Source organism: Pseudopipra pipra, chromosome 9 (assembly GCF_036250125.1).
Source record: "Pseudopipra pipra isolate bDixPip1 chromosome 9, bDixPip1.hap1, whole genome shotgun sequence".
Classification (NCBI taxonomy): domain Eukaryota; kingdom Metazoa; phylum Chordata; class Aves; order Passeriformes; family Pipridae; genus Pseudopipra; species Pseudopipra pipra.
Window position 1 is genome coordinate 26315563 of NC_087557.1, and position 12751 is coordinate 26328313.

The 12751-nt window shown below is 48.2% G+C and overlaps 1 protein-coding gene across 1 annotated transcript in view; it reads left to right on the forward strand.

Annotated features, from left to right (window-relative positions):
- POMGNT1 (protein O-linked mannose N-acetylglucosaminyltransferase 1 (beta 1,2-)) overlaps window positions 1–12751 on the forward strand; it is a 166927-nt gene that overhangs the window by 114285 nt on the left and 39891 nt on the right. The window lies entirely within an intron of this gene.

The following is a 12751-nucleotide window of genomic DNA, read 5'->3' on the forward strand; positions in this document are numbered from 1 at the left end:
AGAGGGTTGGGAGAGATTGAGAAAGGCATGATATCCCAAAGATCCCAAGGGTGCTGAAGGTGAAAGGCAGAGGAGCAGCCCTCATGCTCAGGAAGGTCCAGCTCAGTGCTGGGATGACAAGAGACCAGGAATGTCACCTCAGAGTCCAAACCTCACGAAACCCACAAGGTCGCATTAAGTCTGCTCACACTGGTCCTGATCCACATGTATCTAGTCTGTTCCTAGAAACCTCCAGTGATGGATGAACTTGCTTTTCCATGCCAAGTCATCTCTGTATTTACCTCCCCCTATTCCTAGGAGGGCTTTCTTTGGTGTACAGCCTCAATCTCTGTACCTCTGTCTCCCCAGGCACTGAGAGGGATGTGTTCCTAGGGCCAGAAGATAATTCAAGTTGAAAGGGAGCTTAGGAGGTCTCTAAGTCCAACCTGCTACCCAAAGCTCTGAGGTGAGACCAGGTCATTCAGGGCTTTGTCCGCTCAGGTCTTAAAATCCTCCAAGGACGGAGATTGCACAGCCCTTCTGGGCACCCGTCCCACTGCTTGACTGTCCTCACACAGAACATTTGTGCCATGTAAGGAGGACATATATATAACCAGTCTGAGCCTCTCTTGTTCCAGATGATACCCGTTGCTCCTCAGCCTCCCACTGTGCTCCACTGCAAAGAGCCTGACTTTGACTTCTCCGTAGATTCCTTGCAAAAGCCTCCCGAGCGCATTCGTGGCTGCCCACACTGCCCAGACAGCCCTCCCTTCCTCTCTGGCAGGCAATGGGCCCAGCTGCTCGACTCCCTCAAAAATAACTTTTTTTTTTCCCCCATGGCTTCTTCAGATGCTGTTTTTCAGACCATTTCTCCTCAGGAGGAAGAAAAGATCACAGAGAAGTTGGTGACATCACTTCTATGATGTTTCCCTCCCCAGCTGACTTAGCTGAGCAGGGAAAACTGTCTGGGAGACAGCCTAGCAATTATCTCCAATAGGCCTCTGCACATCTGATTGACTTGCCTTTGCTTTCATGCCTGACACTTCAAACACTGGGGACGGCGAGGCAGGGGGAGGATTTGGCTAATGGAATGAATCAAGAACTCCAAAAATTGTAGCTACCTCATCTGGAAAGCAGAGCATGTCTCAGCCTCCCCACTGCGCTCAGCCTCCAGGTTATCACCTGCACGTCCAGGCTCCATGGCACAGACAGTAATCATTTGTAAATATTTAATTGTGAAAGTGGCAGAGGTAGCACCCGTGTCACTCGCTGAAAACCAGCATGGAATGTGACCTCAGAAGGTGAAATCCACTCTTGGAAGTTCCTGTTAAGTGTGCAGAGGGACCTGACACATCCTAGGAAGCCTGAGCTCCTGCCACTGTCACTGATCCCAGGCAAGTCCTTTAACTGGTTTGTGCCTCAGTTTCTCCTCCACGTTTCATCTGGGAATGGCTCCCACTACGCAGAAGGAGAGTATCCAGCACAACAGCCCCGTGATCTAGAGCTACCTAAATAAAACAGGCCTGATTCTGGTCGCTGGCCAGTGGCCACAGTACAGCCCACATCTGAGGGTCTAGCCAAAAGCTCCCCTCAGAGCCAGGTGACTTCACCCACATTGTCCCAAGGGAACAGGTCCTGGCCTGCCTGTCCCCATAGCTGTGTCTGGTCACTGGCCAGAGAATGTTAATTGGAAGTGTGCTAATGATGAAAGAGGACAGGCCACTGTGGGACAGTCCCCTGGCTCTCTGATGTCCTAGTGTAGACATGGCCACCTTGGCCCCTCTGGGGCAATCTGTACCCTCTGGGGGTAAAAGCAGATTCCTTCCTGTCCCTGTTTTTTAACTGTATCCCAGGTTGCAGGAGTCCAACCTGGGCTCAGGAAGAGCTGAGTTGAAAGCACCTCTGAGGGAAATGGTTTCAGCATCACTATGTTCAGCCTCTCCCACACTGCCTGTGGAGCTTGCAGGGCATCTCTGTGGAGTGGTGGCTGCTCTCCGAGGGAATTCCTGCTCTGGCAGCCCATAAGATGACAGCTGCTGCTGGGGCAGAGCCACACACACCCACATGCTGTCTGAATAATGAAAATAAAAATGCCTCGCTCCCACTGGATGGTGTTTTATTGCCTGGCTGTTGGTTGCTGCCATGTGAGTCACTTCCAGGGGAGGCCACACAGCACTTCTGTTGCAAAAAGGAGAAGTGATGCAGAGCCTGAGCTGCTGTGAAGTTGGGAAAGCAGATCAATACACGATCATCAGATCAATCACTGTCCTGAACAACAGAATTCTAGCTGGAAGGAATCTCCTGATTCTGCTGGGTCATTAGTAGAGCCCCCTATTCTAAATCAGGGCCTGCATTTAACAACAGTGCTCTACTTGATTAATGCTGATTAGCCCTGCTTTGCTTGGTGCGTTGATTAAAAAGCAAGGTTCATTTCCCAGGTTTCCTTCCCAATCACATTCCCTAATTTCTTTTGGCACTGCCACAGCCTCTTAATTCTTCAGTCCTTCAAGAAGCTCATCAGACAAGGACAATGCTGAGGCACTAACAAACAAAGGTCAGATGTAGATTATATCAAAGGGAAGCTCTCTCTTGTACTGTGTTACTCTTTGTAGTAGACTGGATAGTGACGTCACCTTAAAATGTTGCTCATGACAACTTCAAAGGCAGATAGAAACCCATCACCATTCAAGATTTCCCTACATGCCAGCCTCCTCACACACATCTTTTTGATTCCCATCAACTGTAAAAGCAAAGGGACTCATTTTGCCTTTTCTTCAAATTATCAGCTAAATTGCTATAGAAATGGCTTTATGATTTAAACCAACAGCCCACCCAGCTTGTTCAGTGGCTGTAGCAGATGCAAAGAAATCAAGGGAAATAGCACTCACAAGTTGATCTGGACTCACTTTTCCCATCTTTGGTGATCTGTGGTTCAAGGGTCTTCATCAATTCGAAGCCATATTCAGATTATGGGGTTTAACATCCACCAGTGCTTTGTCAAATCCCTGGTGGACTCCTGTGGCAACTCCATGTGAAAAGGGACTTGCTTCTGTCTGTATCAAATCTACTGCTTGCCTGCTTTCAGAAACACCTAGTTATGAGGAAAGGTCAGCAATCCTTCCCCCACAGCTCTGTGCTGTCCATGATATGAGAGGTCTCTGTCATTGCCCCTTTAGGCACCTCTCGTTCTCGCCAGGGAGTCCTACCTTCACACAGAACCAATTTTGCAGCTTATTGGACGTAGTTTCAATAAAACAACCAGGGCTCAAGAAAACAAAACATCCCATTACTGCCTCTTTCACAATAAGAAAGTGGAAATTCAGAGTGTCTTCAGAACACAACCAAGTGAATAACAATTTGGAACTGAGAGCAATGAGTTAATCTGACATCTGAATATTCGCTGCTATTAAGATGAAGACTTGCCTCCTTCAGCTCTTATGTAAATAGAACTCATCTGCGATGCAGATTTTATTAATTAACTGGCAAATCGAGAAAACCCCAATAGGCTGTAATTGAACTGCACGTTGATGATAGATGAGGAGACACTTACAGGCCATCCGCTGTGCCTGTACAGTCACTCCTGGAGCTGCTGCCATCCCTACCCATCCTCACAGCAGAGAGGCTGCCCCGTCCTGAGCAAAGTCAAGAATACCTAAGGGGCAAATGCCCAGAGCTGATGGGATACCTGGCACATTTTCATCCTGAAGTACCCTCTGGCTCATGACATTGGTTTTGCTCACAATTTCTGCAGTTCCCAGGCCCTCTCAGGAGGCAGGCAGTGGCTGCTGAACCTCTAACAGGAGTGAGGATGCTCATAGCTTTGAGGGGACTTTCTACATAATCACCCCTAACATGAAAAGGGGGACACTCTTTAATGCCATGGAGAGCTGGGCGGTTCACATGTCCCCAGGGGTCCTGGGTAACCTGGGAAATGTAAGATTTCTGTATGCCTGGGGATGGTATACCCTGGTGATCATACACCCCACAGAAACACACCCAAACCCAACACCTAAGGTGCAGCACAGACCGGTCGGATTTATCCGTGTCCCAGAGGTGACTCCCTGCTGGGCAGCGTGGCTGGTGACAGAGCAGCCCATGTGTGGAGAAAGCAGCCCTAAAGCCCTGCAGGAGCACCGTGCTGCCCTTCTCTGGCAGGGCAACACACAGCAGAGCCCAGCGGGAAGGAGATTAAGGCATTATTGATGCGGGAGGAGAAGGGATGAATGAAACAATCCCCCGCGCGGGTGCTTTGCGGCTCTTGCAGGGGAACTAATTTTGCTTTTATTTTGCTAGAGAAACAGCGAGGCAGCAGCGAGGCCCCCACCCTCGGAGCTGCTGAAGCCTGTGTTCATCTCGGCGCGGGAAGGGGAGGTGGCATTTGAAGCACTGAGATGTGAGAAGAGTTTCATTATTGCTCTGGATGGCCCCTTCATTAGAGAAAAACACAGTATTTAATGAAGGGGAAAGAAAACAGGAGCTCCCTGCTGCATCCAGAAAGCCATCTCTTTTCAGCTTTGCTTCTTTCTCTTTATTTACTGGGGTGAGAGAGGCTGGACCTATCCATCCCCATCCCTGGATCTCATGAGGGAAGCTCCAAGGCCACCCCATATGAAGGTCTCCCTGCAGACAGCAACCCATGAGCACAGACCCCGCTGGACTCCCCAGCCCTGGGGCACCTTCCCATGCCCACCCAGGTGGGCAGAGGCTGCCCTTGGGCGCAGGTACAGGGTACCAAGCTCTATCCCCCTCCAATCACACACATCCCGGGAGCTCCACACCCAGCAATCCAGTGCCATACTCTTGTTATCAAGGAGAAACTGAGGCATGGGGGATGTGTTACCCACACCTATGAAGACCATGTTTGATCAAAGGGCACAGAGAACGCTCTCCTTTGCAACGTGCCCTCAGATTACTAGGGAAGGACTTGGTTTCTCATGAGTGGCTTAACAAACCCAACATGTGATTCACACGTCAAGCTAATTCTTCCCAGCTGGTACCAATTATTCACCAAGGTAGTTTTGATCTCTCAATTACGCCCCATAAAGTTTTCAACATGGAAAAGCAGAACCTCTTTTCTTTCCCTTGCTCCTCTCCTAATAATTGAGGGGTTTTTTTTTAGCAACATGTCAACAGATTTCAGGAGTACAACTGGCTCACATTCCCTTTGCTGGGACAACTCTAGCTCTGCTAGGAATTGAGATGAAAGGAAGCTTGCTTTCATCCCAGCATAAGCAGGCAAGAAGTGGAGCATGAACAAAGAGAAGACAAGCAGAGAAGCAAGCGCTGTGATTTTATTCTGAGTCTCTGCACCTAAAGCTGTCCTTAATCACCACTCATGACTCATAGCCATTCCTTTCACTGGGAGCTCCAGACAGGGTAATTTGGTTTCAGAGACTCAGAGGCACATTGGCTGGAAGGGATCTCTGGATGTCTCCCATTCAACCACTCATAATTTGCTCTCAGAGTTTGGTTGGGATCCCTCGTGACCTGTCCTGTTCCCAAAGTGATGAGCTTTGAATGTGTCCCGAGGTGAGAAAGCTTCCTGCAGTGAAAAACATGTTGGAGAAAGAAGAGTAGTTTCAACGATTTCCTGCTCTCTTTGCTTCTCTGGAAAACTCCCCAACCCCCCTTCAGCAAGCCAGCTCTACCAGGAGATGGACTCCAGGACCTGTGTGGGTCAGGGTTCACGGAAAACAGCAGGAGGTGGGGATCCATAGGATTTCAGGAGACTCAGAAAAACAAAAGGGCAGGGGACATAGCTTGCTGAAAGCAGTGTGGTTCAGGATAAGGTCAGGAGCTGGAGAGGGGCTGTGTGTGTGAAGGTTGGATAACCACAGACTCGGACCGTCAAACCCAGCCATCATTTGACGTTAATCATTTTTTCCTGCTTGATTCTCAGATGCAGCCACAAGCTGGAACTGAGGTTTGCCTGGAGACAGGATCAGAATGTACTGTGAGACCCTCTGCCTGCTCTGCCTGCTTCACTCCAAGAGACAAGCACCTTCATCCTGGACCTTCATGCCTTATTTGCAGAGACCACAGCCCCTTCTGAGCCCCATCACTGAGACATTCCGGTGATTTCCAAGCAAAGGAGCAAGTTTCCTGTAAATTACATTTCCGGCAAGCATCTCTGCTAATTAAAGATCATGAAATGAATTTACCATTGCTTCAATTAAAATCCATTCACAGCTAATACCTTCCTCTTTTCCAACGTCATTTATTTATTGAGGGTGGCGAAGGAAGGAACCGTGCTCAAAGTCTCCAGAAGTTATCTGGGTTTGGAACAGACTTGGCTCTGCCTCGTTACATGGAATAGGTCCCTGGAGAATGCAGTCTGATTGCAATCTAATTTATGGCATTCATCAACATATGAATTAATGCTGGGGTCTCAGATATGAGATCTCTCTATTTACCCCTCCCTCCTCACAGAGGCTCATCAGCTCAGTTCCACTGCCATGCTTCCTTCCCTCCCAGTACTGCTCCTTTCCTGCAATAAACAAACAGCCTTGGCTTTGGTTAGGAAAGTTTGCTTATTCCGAAAGAACCGAGCACCTCACCTAAATTTCTGGGATTTGAAGTCAACTGAAACCAAGGAGAATCTAATCCCTGTTTAGAATAAGTTTGGGATCTGGTGCTCAACTGCTGTGTGCCTCAGCTTCCCCCTCCGTGACACAGTGATGCTGTTCCCAGCTTCCCTCTGAAAGCCACAGGGAGAATAAAAATACACTTGTGCTTTGGAGCCCTGCAGAGAAGTTTGCAGAGGGCTTTTGTGTGTTTTACTACTGCTCCTCTGTATTGTTCTTGGCTTTGACCTTGGACTGAGCTGAACAAACGAATAACCAAACAAAGCACTTACATTTCAGGTGCATGTTGGACACTTGTTAAAGGAAGCCTGAAGCTGCAAAGTCTTCTGGTAGCAGCCATTAACCCATACGGTGAGTGGAAGCCCTGGAGGTGTTGGCAAGGTTATAAATCATCCGAGTGGTGGATGAAGGGCCGCTTGTCTGCGCTCTGCTGAGAGGCTGGCACAGGCAAAACACGACAGCAAAACAAATCTGAGGCCAGAAAGTCGGTGTGCAGCATGCCTGGGGTGGGGAAGGCAGGTCAGGGAATAGGATGAGGTGTGCAGAAGAGCACAGAGCCTTCAGATATTGAAAGGGGAAGCTTCTGCTCCGCTGATGTGAGGAGGCAATAGTTGCATAGGGTAACTGAAGGCAGGTATAGCCTAGGATGGGAACTATAAGATCTCTGACTGCTGAGGTCAGGCTTCCTTTCCTTGGGACACAACTCCACAGCCAGACTGGTTTTGAGGCAAAATCTCAGTGTCTGTGCTCTCACTGCTCAGATCCCAAGGTCACCTTCAGCAGGGTCCCATTCTGGAGCAAAAGTTTGTGTGCAATGTCATTGAAGCTCAGCACCACCATGAACAGAAGGGCTGCTGCTCCATCACTTACCTGATCTTCCTGAATTGTCTAAATGTGCATGGGCTTAGTGGATGTGGCTTAGTTTTTTTTCTGTTCTCTCTGATAAAAGAAATAAAGCGTGTAAGGTCATTTTTACACAAACCTGCAGATTGCTCTTTCCATCAAAAACATCAAAGAGTGCTCCAGGGAAGAAGGAAATATGAAGCTCTCTGTGCTTGATGGGACACAGGAAGATGTTGATTCCAATTGCAGTGAAGAAGACTCGACTCGGATTCACTGAGAAAAGCTGTAACTCAGCACTGAAGGACAAGAACCGACTGCATAGCTGCTCACTGATGAGAGACCTCCTTCATCTGTGGAACAGCAGGTTCAGCCAGGAGAACATTCAATGCAAACAACATTTTGAAAGCCAAGAGCTTTGGTGAGCTGTGAACAATTTTATGTAACACTGGTGGACATTTAATACCTTTGTAGCAGTAAAGTGCAGGAGTCAAAGGATTATGTCTCCATGTGGTTAACAGCCTATGCAAAAAAATTCTGCCCTGCTCATTATGAATGTCACCTTAAGTCTTAATTCAGACTTCTCCTGGGGCTTCAACTCACAGAAGTGAACATTTCCCTGGCTGAATTACTCTTTGGTAGCATTAAGCAGGTAGATTGAAAAAAAAAAGCATGCAGCACTTCCATCACAAAATAAAAAGATGGAAGGGATGCAACCACACCTCTGGTTGCACGTGGGTTAAAAGGGGTTTCCATACTTGTTAAAAACATTTCTTTCTTTTTCTGGTTCTGGTCCTGAGTTTATCCTATCCCAAAGTAATCAAGCGTTTTGCTGCCACTGCCAATCACAACTGCCTGCTGCTGACAAGAGGAGCATTGCCGCTAGAGTTGGAGCACCACGGGGTGCTCGAGGCAATGCCCCTGCTGGGATGCAGCAGCGCTCAGTCCAGACTGGAGCTGCTTCATGCTCCTGTCACTCAGTCCCGGGCTCCTGCAGTTCACCAGGAGTTGGCTGACCTTGCCAGACCTGAATGGCGAGAAGGGATGCTATCACCCGTTTTCAGCCTTCACTCCAGAAGGGCTGTGCCCACTTCTTTCCTCTGTTTCAGCACCCAGGTACCTATAGCAGGGGGATGTTCCCATCTGTGATCCACCATTTGCACATTTCTTTGGAGCACAGGAAAGGGGGTGTTATCCACTTCCATTTAGTAACAGGCTAATGTTACAGTCCCCCTCTACCATCAGCTCCTTTAATGGGAGCGTGCCTGGTGCGGCAGAGACAGCCGGGACGTGGCCCCAGGGGCTGGTTTCCCACCTGTGAGGATGGGATCAGTTTGCAAACACAGTTACAACCCCAGCAGGCAGCAACGTAGGGATCAGGCATGCAGTGCACTGCGAGGTGCTGAATGAGTGCCTGGGAAATAGCAGGTAAGGGTTACGAGAGGTGCTGGGGAAAGGGCACGGCGGGAGCACAATCTGCAATGCAGAAGAGAGCTCTGCATCACCTCTCGTATGAGGTGGCAGATTAATCAGGAGTCACAGAGTGTATTTGTAACCTGCCTGGCAACCCAGCAGCACTTCTCACACTCAGTCCTACTCAGCTCTTCCTCCACACCTGAAATACCAGCATAACTTTAGAGGTCCCTTGTTAGAAGTGGGTCCTTGTCTGGGAGGAGAAGACACTGGAGCAAGGACTTTGCGAGGGACAGGCAGCAGAGCCACACACTCCTGTGTGTGTCTGTAGGAGTGAGAACTGGTGTCTGGGGAGGTCTCTATTCCTGTACTTCTAGCTGTGATGAGGGAGGTATTTCAGGGAAGGAGGTAAGTTTTCCTATTTGTCTTTCTCAGATCCTTCATTTCTACCTTTCCTCTACCACTGTTGACATTTAAAGTTTCCTCCTGGAGCCCACATGTTAGCAGGTGGACCAACACCTCAGTCCTGCCCTTTCAAACTCTCTGAAGACTCCAACAGGTTTACATCCACGCAGTTTCTTCTCCCTTTTGCTTGAAAGAAACAGATGGTGACTTTTTTATCTACATATCCAGCTTAGATGGCAGAGAATATAGAAAATGTACAGACTGCCAGCTTCTCCCTCCAGATCCCTTTGAGAGGCTTTGGGAGGTGTTGGATGCACACAGCCTGGTTCACTTTCTCACTGGGTTTCAGGATAGTAAAGCTGTGAGTAGAATAAGACATGGAAAAACAGTACTTTCCCACCTGTTGGGATGAAGCCTTCCTGTTCTGCTTTGCCCATATGTGTCAGATTTAACCACAAATAAGCCCTACAAATGCTTTTTTTGCCAAAGCATTTTCTAAAGATGCAAACAAAACATGTAATTCACTCTTCCCACCTCAGCTCCACTGCAATTACTCCTGTTGCCCTGGATTTGTTTATTTGGGAAATGTTCCCCTTTCTTTCAGGAACCAAGCTTTTCATGCTGGATAATTTTGTGCCTGCCTTCAGCCTCTAAAGTCCTTTGAACAAGCCAAGCTGTCCATGAGATGGTGCCACACGCAGAGTTAAAACCCCACTTTGCTTACCAGAGGCAGCAGATAGGGAACAGTCTTCCCAGGCACTGCTCTTAATGTGGCATATTTATTATGTCTATTATTATTATAATCTGGACTTCTTCAGCTTTGGGAGCATGAATAATACAGCATCCAAAAAAAACCCACTTTTAAAAAGGTGTTTTTATATATAGATAGATAAAGATAGCTCACTCTGATTCATCTGCTAAAAATTGCTGCTGTTCCTTGTTTGTTTGTTTTGTTCAAGTAGAAATCGCTGGGCCAGAGGAATGCCAGGAATGGGAATATAGGATAAGCCTATATTTCACAACTTCTTGTCATGCACGGAGGTTGCTGTCACAGCTCTGGTACAGGTATGGAATTTGCTTGGAAATGAAGTCGCTGTTGCAGGGTGTAGTGCAGAAGCTGAGCACAGCCAGGCAGGGAGGCAGGGAAGAGCATCTGGCCCACACAGGGATGAGTGAAGGTCAGCATGCCTCATCTGTGGGAAGGCTGCAGAAACTGGGACAGGAACTGTGCAGCCCCCATGAGCTCGCATCTGGATAGGAACGTGGATGTCACCCTGCTTAGTTAAAATTTGCATGGTTTGAAGAAGTCCTGTGAAGTCTGTTTTACCTTGTGCCCTGTGAGGGCGTAGATCTTTGTGCTTATTCTGCTGATGGTGTGTGGTGGTTTCTCTGGTGGGGGTCAGGGTTTGGTGTCGGCAGCCAGCACAGAAGACAGACACAAAAAAACACCTTAAGGCTGTAAAAATTACCCTTGGGCAAACAAATGTCTTGCTCAAAAGTGCAGATGGAGATATTGCTGCTGGAGCTGCACCTCCTGACGACATTTTCTGCCAGCTTCTGAATAGCTCTTGGCCAGGGCGAGACACAAAGCCTTCCTAAGCCACAGCCCACTGCACAGGGATAAACTCCTATGCTGGTCTCCACCCCTGCAGCTCTATTTGCACCTGACAGTTGTTGCCACATCCACAGCCTGTTGCCTCCATGTCCCTTATGTGCTGCCAAGGAGGACAAGCAGCCAGCGGTGGAGCTGGGAACCGAGTCAGATCTCCAGGCCTGGTGTAGCACCTGGGCTTCACCCTGTGTAGAGACCCTGGGATATGGTCCCAGGCACAGACAGGAATCAAGACTGTCTGCTCTGGGCATTGCTAGCAACGTGTCAGGGCAGTTTTTCAGCTCTGCATGGACACCAGCATTATCGAAGACAAGTCCCAGTAGTCAGTTGGATCCTGCCTTGGTGGAAATAAAACACCAGTGCTTTGACTGTAGTTACATAGGGAATAAGCCATAAAATAAAAATACCAAGGAAATAGCTGAAACAAACCCTCGACATCCATCATGAGGGACAAGATCTTTCTTGACCCACTAAAAAATTATTTGTTCTTTTTCCCAGGGGCCAAACCACCGCTCTTCTGCATGAGATATGTGTTTCATTGGATATGTATGTATCCCTAAATTTAATTTGTCCAATTGCATTAGGACAAGCAGCTAATTCTAAAATTCATTTTGCTCCTATAATCAACCCCTCTGCCAAATGGCATTTGGGTGGAATAGTGGAGATTGTGATTTTTATTTAAAGTGATTTATTGAAATCATTAGCAATGTTCCCTAAGTGGAATCCATGGCAATCCTTTTAATCTTCCCCCCATCACAGTAAATGCAAACATTTTTTTTAATAACAGAGAGTTTGAAATATAAGGTTATTAAAATCCACACTTCTATATTTCTTCATGCTCTCTCTGTAATGGGATGGGAACCATAATTGTGGAAATAAAGCCTCCCTTTCAGACCTGAGATGCAGAGAGTGTATAATGAACAGTTAAGCATCTATTTAGTCACTTTGAATTGATGAGGGTGTTAATGAAAATGAAAGGAGCCAACTTTCCTTCCACTCCAGGGAAACACAAAAGGTGGAGGGGTATTTTTGCGGTATTACCCTCAGCCCCTTTCATGAAGTCAGTGCCTGCAGCAGAACTCTGAGCTTCCCCAAGTGCTTCTGCAGCCTTTTCCCAGAAGTGCTCAGTGGAGGTGTAAGAAACCAGGGGGGTCTGCCCTGTGTCCCACTGGAGCGAGGTGTGGGCTGATGCCACCAGCTGTCCCCAGGCATGCTGACAGCTGCCACTTTTGCTCCCAGTTTCCCTGATTAATCTCCCCATGCACAAACAGCTTTACAAATCTTTTGCCCCAAATCACTCAGCTCCATCCCCTCCTGGGAATAAAAAGGCACAGCCTGGTGGGATCCTGCCTAGGATTGTCGCATCCCAGAGCCAGACACGGGGATGGCTCAGCCTGGACCAGATTCTCTCCTCTTCCCTCTGGTTGATGCACTGGTGCCATGGCAACTGCTAACACCAAACAACCACTGTGAAATTACAGTTTCAGAGCAGCTTCGGTCCCCAAGGACCAGTGGGCATGTCCCAGGGGTTGTCCTCTCCTCCTGGGAACCCCAGCCAAAGGATGCACCTCTGGAGCAGGGCAAAACCAGCCTGCAGTGAGTTATCCCTGCATAGATCCCGGAACTCAGTTTGCATTGAAAAGTTTTTATAAAAAATAATCTTGCCATGTTTTCCCTCTTGGAAGGATAAAATCTGGTGAGAGGACTCAGAGTCTGAGAGAGGAGCCATTTGCCCTTAGCTCCTGACTCCTGCCCTGGCCCTCAAAACATCCCCATTGCTTCATGGTCTGGAGGCAGAGGGGCCACTTCAACCATGATAGTGGGGCAGGGGGACATCAGGACATGTCCCATTGCAGGATATGTATCCATGCAGCTGTCCAGATGTCTTTCTGTAACCAGTCACAGCTCAGTTACTTGT